General features: G+C 41.1%; 1 long non-coding RNA gene across 2 annotated transcripts in view; it reads right to left on the bottom strand.

Annotated features, from left to right (window-relative positions):
* The window catches only part of LOC308191566, a 44,259-nt gene that overhangs the window by 26,068 nt on the left and 5,695 nt on the right, over nt 1–12,496 (bottom strand). For both annotated transcript variants that reach the window (XR_013948124.1, XR_013948125.1), the window contains exon 3: nt 11,083–11,187. This is a non-coding gene — a long non-coding RNA (uncharacterized lncRNA). The remainder of the gene's footprint in view (nt 1–11,082; nt 11,188–12,496) is intronic.

The raw sequence follows: 12,496 nt of genomic DNA, 5'->3' as shown, positions 1-12,496 counted from the left end.
GACTGCTACGTGACATCTTCCCACGTTCACTGTACCTTTCCAATAGTTAGTTCACCTGCAATCTAACAATTAAACAACCATCTAACTATCAAACAACAATCCTGCTTTCCTTCCTCCTCCCCTCCGCCCAAAAAAAAACCAAAAACCAACACCAGAACCACCAAAAAAGTAAACACAAGATATGGTAAAAAATTTTTAAAAAGCAGCATCTAGCGCTCTGCACCTCAGGGAAACATACTACACAATGATGATCCTCCATTGGCAGTTACAGCTTTAAATCTGCTGAGCAATTTTTAATCCCACTGATGCTGGGTTTCTACACCTTTTACTATTTCGATTTTTTCCCTCAGGATTTTTGGGTTGACAAATCGCAATCTTGAAATACATCATAAAGGCTAGCATTTACATGAGACTACTAATCTGCCTGACTTACAAGGAAATAAAAGGACAACACAGGAGATGAGTCCCATTTCCCAGCATTTCACACTGATTTACTATCCTTACATGACTTGGTCCCAGTCCTACTTCAGTACTTCTTCCCAAAACGCACATCAAGCTGACAGCCTATAAAACAGTCACACACTACTTGCCCAGTACTGGCACAAACTAGTTTCAATCTGTAATCTGGAGTGCTCTTAATTTTACATTAGCACTCCACAGAGTTTCTCATGTTACTCTTCTTTAACTCCTTACTACATATTATTTGCGTCTTCTAATTTATGTCGTACTTTAATAGCTGTTACACATCCTCCTAGCTTGCTAGAGTGGAAAGAATGACATCAACACCAATCTGACTAAAATCTAGCATTTTAAGCGTATACCTGAAAAATCTATGCAGTATTTGCATCTTTATGATTCTACCTGGTCACGGAGCACCAGCATTAAAGCTCCTTTTGTTTCTAAGAAAATCTTACTTTCTCTAAATGTCCGGCTGTCCTGCCTCCACCCAAGCCTTTTTTTTCCACTTTACTAATTTTATACATTGCTTCATTATCCGCTAATTTATATTCATGGCATAACATCTGCCAGTTATCTATTTAGGGATTTCTGGTGGCAGGAGGAAGGGAAAGAGTATTTTTAATAGCAGTTCCTGCCTTTCTTCTGAGCCATTTTATCTTTGATATCTCCCTTGATTGTGGATTCTTCAGCAGCTAGTAAGATTTTCACAAGCTATTGCAAAGCGCTCCGCTTTTTCCTGTTCACATTTCATCTTTCACCTCGTGCGGTTCAAAAAGTTTTTTACCTTTTGAATAACCTCCTTCAAGAGGAAAAGATTGTATTCATCTAACCCCATGCAGACTTCTAAGCCAAGATACCCACATCCGAGCTAGTTATCCTACACTGATTTTAAAGGTAAAGGAGAAGAATAAGCATGGCAACTGGGGACAATTCAACCCATTCCTAAATATATATATATATAGAATTAATCACATAAATTGCCACATAAAAGGGCATTTCCTTCTTGGTTAAGGCAAGCCTCAAGTGGCCCAGCTCAGCCGTGTTCAACTACAGCACAGCTGTAGGAAGTTCAGCAGCACGAACCCTCTTTGCAACTATTTCCTACCAGCTTTCATAAACAATCAGATTCTCACAGCATATTCAAAGGTTAGGATAACAACACAAACACACCGTGGGACAGAGAAACTGCGTTTCCAGCATTTTTGATGTTAAGTCAACACCATGTTTATATTCAGACTGTTTAATTCCTGTTTGTATAGAAGCTTAATTGCCCAGAAAATAAGAAAGCTACCATTTTTGATGTCCTTTGCCAATCCACAGATACCTGTACTTATGTGACCTGCCAGATGGCTGCTACACCATTTTGAGGGCCACATACGCTCAAAAAGCCACGTATCTGCAGCGTCACTGCGCTGGGCCTAACATAACGAGGCCTGCAGAACATATACAGCCATTTCAAGTGAGTCTGGCCTGTTCCTGGGAAGTATTTGGGATGATGCAGTTGTATGTGCGAAGCAGCTCTAAGAAGAGCTAGGAGAAGGTTTAACGTGATTTATCGGACAGCACTTTGTGCCAACCTTGCAGAGCCAGCGGAGTTACCTCGTATTTTAATCCCTGTTGCTCCAAGCTGGGGGGACCACGAGGCTCTTATGCTGTAAGTCCAGGACCAGAGCTGGTTTTGGGAGCTCATGCAGGAGCTAGCATTTATGCTACCTGCATTATCCTTCCCCGAACAGAGCTGGCTGTACCTTCGTGATCCATCTTCCTTCCCTTGCATTACCCAGAAGTTGTAACTACTTGCTGCAGTGTCTCAAGGGACATCACTATTTGTAAAAAAAATACTAAAACCCCTCACAGAACACATAGTTTCAAGGAGATAGTAAGCACTGTTACAAATATGTCGTATGTAGGCTTTCAGCTAGTTCACTGCTGTTTAGTTTAAGCTTTTAAAAACTACTCCATATGTTTTGAAAACATTTCAGGATGTTGATGGTGAGCACTTATAGCTATAGCATTAATCACCGCTATGAATCTCGGAGTTGCACCAGATATGCAGAAAGGCTTTAAGAGTACATAGCTTGCAACAATCCACACTGAGGGACTTCACAGTTCATTTCAGCCTCTATACATTAAATTGATGGCATGCTAATAAGATCCTTGCTCTAACCGAACAGTAGCATTTGTTCTTAATGTAAACAGACTAGATATTCTGCTTTTTTATTTTTTTAAAGGATTAATTTTCAAGCAAGAGCTTCAGATGAGCATATATTATATGGGATAAAGTCATCCAGAAGAACAACGAGAGTGCTTGAAACTAATTGCATTAAGAAACTCTAGAACACAGGGCTGATTACCCTGCTTAGCACAGAGCTCTGCTTTCCATCTAAGCAACTGATGGAAAGAGAACTGAGGATCTGCACAGCCCCCTTTGCCTCTGTCTTCCCCTCTTTCTCAAGTCATATCATGTTATCTCCAGCGTTGCTGGTGCGTGCGCATGCCTGCACACATGTACATAGACATACATAAATAATATAAATATATAAAAGAAGTCAGAGTACGTCAGCCTTGTATTACAGAATTCCTTAATAGAATTAGTTTTGAGCATATATACATGTATAAAAACACATAAAGGAACATAAATGATGAGCATGTTCCTATGCTGAATGGCAAAAATGTTTATGGAGGATAAAGAAACATATTCATCATTCTGCAGAGGATAAAGTAGACAGCTTCCCCAGAAATGGCAGCACACGTCAGAAACACAGCTACCGACTCAGCAAAATCAATGATGCAATAAGAAAATACTAATCCTACCTTCTGTGTACTTTTAGAGTGATCAGGGCAAGGAAAAAAAAAAGGAATATAAAAATTATTGTAAGAAGATATCTAAGCCTGCAACTTGTAGATGAGCAAACAAACTCTTCCCAAGGTTTTTACTACAATGAAGTAGTTAGGAAGGTGTTGACTGATTAACCTTTTATTTTTGAAATTGAGCAGAAAAGTTTGAAAATGGGTAGAAAATTTTCAAGCCAGTAATGGAGAACAGCATTGTAGGACAATTGTCTGTGGGAGTTGATACATACATAGGCTGTGACAGCCTTGAACACAAAAGAAAGCAGCTTAAGTTGTATTTAATGAATAAAGGTGAGTCCTCGGAGGAAGACAAAGAGATGAGTGAAGTGGTCAAAGCAAAGTAACAAAGATCAACAGAAGATCTCAGAAGATCTGAGAGCAAGTTCTTTGCCCTTACAGAAGGCAAGAATAAAAACAGGAGTGCAACGAAGAGCACAGGCAGGCACTGACAGACCAGCTATTGAGTGAAGTACACCTGGACGCCCAGAAGAGACAGCAGAAAACTCTGAGCAATATTCTTCCCTTCAAACTGATATTCTTGCCTTGCTAGGCAGAAGCTCTGGAGCTCATTTGCTTTGCTCTGCATTATCAAAGGAGGAATGCATTAAACCAAAGGGCACACAAAGCTGGGGGGGAGAGGGGAGGGAGTGTGCGGATATGAAAATCTTCAGGAGTAACACAAGACAAAGTTACTGAAAACGTCTCCAGTCTACTCACAAGAAAAAACAACCGCCAGAGACAGGAAGGTTGAAATGTAGCAAAAGGGTGGTTATCCATATTAAATCAAGAGAAGTATTGTGAAATAAAGTAAGTTACATTTACATCCACAGCTAAAAAGATGCCTCGAGCCATCATCTGGAAAAATGCTAGGCCACTGCACGGCACGTGGCTTCCTTCTCATATCCTTTGTTCATTTATTTGTTTCATAATAACTGTTTGAAGGTTTTGGGGAAAAAAAGAAAAAACAACTTTATGCAGACTGTTCTGTTATTACATATCAGTGCAAAAAAAAAACGGAATGATTTCACGCATCTTGGTCTGTAAATTACTGCTTAAGGGGAAAAAAAGTTATATGCCCTATTCATCTAAGAAGCTCCTCCTTTCCAGTGCAGATTTCTTGCAGTGCGACACTATTAGTTCATCTTGTCTTACTGTATCTTTAAACAAAAAAAGCACGTTGAGCACAAACATATATATAATGCCTATTTCACATATCAGTAACAAAGAAAACTCCCTAAGAAGTGGGGCTATTAAACACTGTCATTTTTCAGGCAAAGAGTCCAGGCACATATCTGAACAATTTAAGGTTTCAAATGTGGCTTGAGTAGGAACAGCAGCTCAGCACTGAAAGCCTTCCATTCACATCATCAACTGTATTCCCTTCATAACAAGTGCATATGTAGGCAGATGGATTGTGCCTTTTCCAACAGCTGCCCTGTCATTTTCAAGATGATTTCCATAAACAGCATGTACGGGTAAGTAGCATTTTTCAGCTTTCCCATTTTTCCTCCTTCCTCACCGGCAGATAGGACTTCTGAAGAGTCAAAACCAGAACTGCTCAAGCAAGAGCTGCCCTTGGCTTTTAAAACAGGTTTGGGTAAGGAAATAGCTTTTTTAAGAATACATCCATTAATTCAATAACAGGGTGGAAAGGGCTCGACTGCACCTACCCAGATCTGGAAGCCAGGGCCTGAAAGCAAGTGCCTGGCTTCCAAGTGAAAAAATAGTGATCTCAACCAGCATAGGGTGCTACGTCGTGAGCAGCACCGAGGGTAACACAGAACTGCCTCCTCTGCAGACAGAAAATTAAGGACCGACCACCACGCTAGCAGTCTTCTCAAGTTGACTCCTAGCAGGCTTTAAGAAGCGGCTGGCAGAAGAGCGGGCTACTTGTCTGAAGCTGTTTTTCTGGAAGAAAACTCCTCACGTGCAGGCGGCGAGATGAGAGGCTGAACAAATCGGTCCCAACATACTGTTACATTTCCAAAGAGGAAACGTGCTGAACTTTGAGACAGCACGTAATTCAGGAAGAAGGGTAATAGAATGGGTATTGAAAGAATTTCCTGCCAAAGCACAAATATTATCAATATGCAAATCTTCACAGGAGGTACTTAATGCTTTTGATATTAAATACTCTGCCTATGCAAGTTCTCTCCTCTTGCTCAATCCTCTTCTTCAAATATATAGGGAAGCTTTCCAGATGAAGGGACTATGTTAAGAATCCTCTGCCTAGATAGTGTTTCGCAAGTGCATCCAACTGCCATAGGTTTCATTACAAGGTCACTTAGGAAATTCTATGGGTCGCTAGTTTTAGGGCTAGAAAGGCTGCAAAAGGACACACCTAAAAACTTGGTATTTGTTGGACTACACCTCATCTGCTGTCCTGTTTCGTCAACAGAAACACCCATCCCGATCACTCACAAATGTAACCTGACTGTTGTCAGGAATTCCCATTTCTCCCTTGTCATTGACACTGTGAAATTTCAGTGAAAGCTTTGTAAATCTACCCTTGGGTCCTGTTTCCTCCTCAGTCACAGTACCAAGTCACGTTTGTGACAATGCTCACAGAAGGTTCTCGCTACTTCTACAGCGAATGTAATCCCCGTTTCTGACACCTGCCTCGGCCCCTGATCTCAGTATGCTGCTAAGACAGCAATATTTACAAGTCAAATGTTGTGTTCATACGGACTTTTCTTCCTCTGAATTCACTACAAGTTTTTCAGAGTTTTAGGTTTGTACGAAAAGGCTTCTGGAAACCTCTGCCTATTTAACCTGTTTCCTCTGCTGTACTTAACAGGGGAAAAAAAAAAAGAACAAAAAACTTCATATGCGTCTGTCCTAAATTCACTTTTATGTACCATCCTACCAAACTATCTTCTTTCAGGATATTTATAGCTAGAAAAACAACTGCCTAAGACAACATCTCCTCTGTCTTCCTCCATTTTCATGAAGCTAGCAACTCAGCCACCTGGGCACAGACAGCACTCCCTATAATCATGCCTTAAGTCCCTCCCGTTATACCCCTAGGTTTCCTCTCTTCCCATTTGTCCCCCGCCTACCTTATCTGGTTTTCACTTTGCTAACTGGTCTTTAGATTGTAATCCCCTGCCAGGAGATTTTCAATACTACCACGGATGGCAAAGCATGCAAGATGATGTCCAGTGCTATCCCCAGCAGGAGCCATCAAGCACTGCTGAAATGCAATATAACCCAAATCCAGGGCAAGCCCACCAAAACCGGTTTGCAAAGCATGGATTAATGAAGTTCCCTCAAACACAGAACGTTCTCGACCTCGCAGACAGAGCTTTAGGTAGACACGTCAAAGTGTTTTATAGGAGTCCTGAGAGGATAATAGCTCCTTTAAAAAAAAAAAATAAAAATCAGAAACTTCAGAGTCCTCTGTTATCTGTATCTTGTGAAATTCAAGGGACGTGTTAATGCCCCCTTGTATTTTTGCATGCACAGGCATACATATTTGAAAAAGAAGGATACTGAGGACAAGAAAAAACAAGTTAGCAACAAAACTCTCTTTACCAAAGGTGTAGGTATTTAACATACATACCAGCAAGATGCCTATCTTCTCTCAAGAGCGAATACACAAGTGCTTTCAGTATCAGCTTGGATCGGTTACATGCTACAACCTCAGTGCTCTTTAACCTCGGTGCTCTTTTTCTGGTACCGCGGCGGTCGCTGTTAGGCCAGAGGTGGCCTAGTACCATCCCAGCCCCATAAATTCTTCTCTCCAGCTACAATCCTGGGGTCACATTTAAGTTCCGGGGTCCACCCACACGTGAAACTAATTGGCAGGAGCAGAGTCTTCAAATCGTCTCGACTGACTTCTAGAAACGTATGAATCAGCCTTCAGCGCTTCCTCCTCTTTTGTGAGGGGGGAGAGGCGAGGAGAATGAACGGAAAAGGGAGAAGGGGGAGAACTGCTGGGATTGCAAACAACCGAGACGCTGCAGCACATGTCAGACAAGAGCCCAATCAAGCAAAATCTCCCTGACCTCCCCCTCGCTTTGCAGGGTTGGCCTCTTCCAGGAAAAAAAAATAAATATATTTTTATCATTTTTTCCATGGTTGCTATAATTGGCGTTATTTCTGGTTTCCAAAAGCCCTGTAAGTGATTGCTTCCTACAAGGCTTAGGATTTCAAATGCTAAATGAACTATTACGGAGATGCTGCGTGTACGCACTGATCTGGTAATCTCGTAACTTCAGCGGAGCCTAGAAAACAAGCCAAGCAACATGTACAGCCAAGCAAGCTGCATGGCAACTCGCTTCTGAAAACTTACAATTAAGCTTGTCGTTAAAAATACAGCCTGATTTATTCCCGTTTTACTTTCTATTCAGTTTTGAGCTTCTCACAGCTCCTACGAGAAACTGGATGGCTTCTAGAGATTCAGACAGAGACATCACCAGAAAGATTAAGTCGTATGTAGAAAAGTTTGGCCTAAATTCATATGTCTGTGATAAACCAAATAGAATAGAAGTTTTAAACAGACAACTATGCTTTAGGTGTCAAAAATTTCTTGACGTCTGTGGCAGTTGGCAGCTGCAAACATCCGACTGAAAGCCCCATCTGCTGCTTCACAGCTTCCAGTCGAGGATGTTTACAGTCGCTCACTGTCAACAGCAATACACATTCCTCAGCTGTTTACTTTATATTATGAACATGCAGAGGCCTCCAAGCAGGTTAGTTAAGATAGCTACGACTTCTGTTGCTGTGTTGCTACACGCAGACGCACACGGGGCTGTTTTCCTAAGTATTTACTAACAAAATAAAGACAAGTCCGACTTCCAAAGAAACATTTTCAAGGCATATTTACTGTCCGAGTGCTACATTCAGAGAATTACGTTGCCTATTTTACATCTGGGAAGGATTGCAATGAGGGCATATGACAAAAAAGCAACGTGTTTCCATTGTTGTATTTGTTTTGTTCTCCAAGGCGCGAGAGCAATCCTGTCACGCTTGGTATAAAAGCTGCATTACCACGCAGCCGAGCAAGTTAACTTATCAGCAAGAGGACTGGAGGTAACAGCCGACACCAAAATAGCCCCAAACTCATCCTAAGAATATTTCACCAAACTGCTTGGGATGGCTTTCTGCTCCGCAGCAAAGTGGATGCGAGGGAGTTGTGTGATATTAGAAGTTAGTTTATGCAACATTTGCTTCCAAATAAAATCGTGGAAAAATAAAAAAAAAAAAAAACAACCCAGAGGGGATTGTGGGGAAGAGGGAGGAAGTCGTGTAGCAAGCTCTGCAAAGGCTCCAATAAAGTTCAAACATGTTGGAGAAATTCTACAAATCACCTGAGGTAACCAGTCGCTGCCACACCTCACGTGCTCCCAGAACGGCATCGCTTACCGAATGAAAGAGCCAAAAGGATTTGGCACAGCCATGCCCCGGTTGTACAGTTCTGCTGTTTGTTTTTCATTCTGTCTCCAGTTTCCTTATTAAGTTAATGATGGGTAAAATTAAAGATTAATCACTCAACTATTTTTCTGAAGTCATACGAAACCACAGCGTGCGAGCGGAGCGATTATATCGCTCTAATTAGAAGGTGTTTTTCCTTGAAACTTTCTCGCCCCCCAATGAAATTACTGCACCGTAAACCAAGCAGGTTATGAACAGACCGCAGTTGTTTGCAACGCAGAAGCCTGTGGCGTATTTACTCAAAGTGATAAGTGTGAAGGATCTCTATAAATCACTTTCAAAACTCAGGGTTGTATTTTTTGTGCTAAGGTTAAGAAAATTAATCTTTTAGGCAGCAGGTGAAAACAAGCCGAATTACGTTGGGGCCTTTCCCTTTATTCAAGACCAACTTTGAGCTATTAAAGCTTCCTAGGGAACCACGTTTTCTCAATGGGTCAAGTCACTAAGGAAACAAAGCAAACTTTATCAGTGCTGCACAACTCTACATTCCAGGAATTCTTAGCACTTGGCATCCATATACCACTCCGGAGCCACGAGATTGACTCTCCCTCTACTTTGCAGAGCTACCAAGGAAAGCTATGAAATTCTCAGCGAGGTGCCCAGCTTCACAGAGTTGCCAATATGAGGAGGTCCTTACAGCCCTGTGGGAGGTCTACCAAAGGGCGTGGGGGTAAGAAAGCTTGTTTCCTGTAATGATGCTTCTGAAAAGGGAGAAAAATAATAATAAAAAAAGAATTCCTATCCTGGCAAGTTCCATCAAGTCGTCACACGTCGGTTGAGAAAAATATGAAATCACCCTGCAAGACAATCTACATGGATTGTAAAAACAAACCCAAAAAAGTCCCTAGATGCAAGTCACTGATTGCAGAACGGAAAGATTTGAGTTTAATTACTCCTGGTCACAAAACAGAGATTAGCCTCTCATTTGTAAATGTATTGGCCTAATATCTACAACTTAAAAGTGGGTGGGGGAGAGGGGGGAGTAAAGAGACTACAAAATCCTACTACTTTGAATTAATTGGATGAAGGACGCGATGTCTGCAACAATGCTCAATGTCACTCCGTGTATGGCTTCCTTTCGGCTTTTAAAAGACATCAAACAGATTATATCTGTATGAAAGTCAAGGCAAGGTCACTCTAAAACTGTGATGTGAGGCATTTTATCACTCAGTATGGACCGTTAGGCAAGAGAATGCCATCAGCTATCTTTAGTGCACTATTTTTTAATTTGTACTTTTCTTGCACGTTAAGAATACATGCGTATTCTTGCAGAAGTATCCAACACTCAAATAGCAATTAACAGGCTTTGATTTATACTAATCCTGATAAAGTTTTCAACAAATACAAGTTACATAACAGAAAGCAACTTTCCAATAGGCTGGCACACTTTTCAATGTCTTCATGAATTTACACTTCAAGTCATAGAAGAAGAAAGGTGCAAACTGGTGGAGTTTAAGAATCAAAAAAAAAAAAATATCCACCTGTTTTTCCCTCAACTCTCCTGAAATACCCAAGCAACGTGAAACGAATTAATAGTGAAAAAAACGGGGAAAAAAAACACATACAACAGAAAAAAGTGCCAACCAAAACAAGACTTTCCAAGCACTGTTAGAAACCAAAAACAGTGCTTTTATTTTCTATCGCCTTCCATACAGATGAAGTGATTTTCAAACTCAGACGGCTAAATCAGTTTTTAAACATATTTGAGTAACACTGAAATACCAACAGACAAAAATGCAAATTGAAAGCTGCATAAAACTTGAAAAATCTTGACTTACAACCAATTGTTTTCTTAACTTGTTTTGTAATATGCACTTTCAAATTTGCCTGTCAAAAACCTTATTTAAGATCATCATTAAATATGGAAAAAAAATCATTCCTCCTCTTCCTGTCGCTGACAGCACTGGAAGATTAAGCACATATTACTTATATGAACTCAAGTTCACAGCTGTTATGATACAGCATGAGTATCTCCAACTGTTGCTGATGAATCTACTTCTTCCAACTGCATTTGAGCTCCCTGTGAAATGCCAAAAGAAGCAGGCTCCCCCTGCACTCAGCAATGAGACAGCAGCAGTTGCAGACAAGCAGTCGAAATTATGCACCAAATGAGACAGAGAACATCCAAACATTTGGAAAAGAGATGTCAAAATTAGAGTTTGGTAGACGTATGAACAAATATAGTGCATCTTCTTGGATGCACTTCCTCAGTGTCTCATCATTTTCAGCATTTAATCCAGCTCATCTAGGTGCATGAATACAATTGGGCATTACACGTCTTGGAAAAACGCGCACCTCAGTAGAAGTATGTCGGGAGAAAGAACAAGAACTTACTTCTTGGACACCAACTGATCCTGCTTCTGTTCCCCTGATACCCACAGATCCGGGGAGAACGGCATTCTTCGGCTGCTGAAGACTGCTCCTCAAATTTCCAGGAATCTGCATCATGCACATTAACAGAAGTTATTGTAATTCCAGAAGTTCAGTAGTTCAGATCACAGAGTTCTCATTATTAGGACTGCCTGCAAAAAGTCAGATAGCTTTTAACAACCATTATTAAAACCATGTCCTTTTCTGATGTAGTCATTTAAAACCTAGATTGTGTTTAAAGTGACACATTACTCTTGAGTGCAGCTGTCTCTCAATTAGAGGAGATAAAGGTTAACTGCCTAGGTAGCGTAAGTACTCAGGAACTATACTGAAGAAGTTAAATTTCTCACCAGAGAGAGACATAATAACTTCTCTATTTATTATTTCAAGAAATACACAGATAGTAGAGCCAACACCAACCATACAATGAATCTGAGATTGAGCATCACTTCAGAGAAGCAAAATCCCCAGACTCCTCCTAGTCAAGTTGTTAACACGGGGAAGGAATTAATTCACTTGTTCGTTTCTGGAGGAAAAGGAACATAAAGAATCCCTTTGCAGACAGATGGACGAACACAAGACAGAACCAGATTATTAGGAGAATAACAAAGAGGAGATTCAGAAAAGAAGAGCATAGGCAGAATACAATAAGGGGTACTAAAATAAATGAGTCTGTAGAAGGAAAAGGATACACACCTGACAGCTCTGAAATCTCAGTTACAAACATACAATGAAAGTAAAGAAATGCAGTCAGTAGGGCTTGCTAACTGAAATGCATATCATCAAAATACTGCATTTATCGAGTTGCGCCCCTTAGGCCTTTTGAAGGCACTCGAACCAGTTCTGTACGTGGCCACATTAAATGAGCATTCATAAATACGCTTTGTCAATCAACCAGTTCCAGCAAGGAGTGAAAATTAAGTGGGGATATCAGCAATATCTATGCGTTGCTCCAGGATCAGCGTACAACTATTGACTGCTCTACACTTCAGTGTCATCAGGGCATCGCTGTGAAACCCACAAACCTTAAGTACTGAGGTGCCAACAGGTAGAAAAGAAGGTGAAACAGGCTCACCTTCCCCTTTACACCACTGGGCAGAAGCGACCGACTCCCGGGTTGCTCAGAGCATTAACCCACGTGTCAACAGAGAAGAGTGCCAGCTACGGGGCCACCGCAGAGTAGGTGGCCAGCTGAAGTTATGCTAAGTTTGTGTCTCTGTATCAGTTTCCAGCGAGGAGCACTAAGGCTGTGGTTTTCTATTTCAGAGGAATGCTACGTACATATCCAACACGCAGCGTACTGGGCCACCGCAAGAATAAAGAGCATGTCTTAGACAAGGAAACAGCCCCCAGCGGCAATCACTCCTTCACGTGAGCA

Source organism: Anser brachyrhynchus, assembly GCF_964034855.1.
Source record: "Anser brachyrhynchus genome assembly, chromosome: 3".
NCBI classification, from domain to species: Eukaryota; Metazoa; Chordata; class Aves; order Anseriformes; family Anatidae; genus Anser; species Anser brachyrhynchus.
The sequence above is the reverse complement of the archived record's forward strand: the minus strand, read 5'-3'. Positions and strand labels throughout refer to the sequence as shown.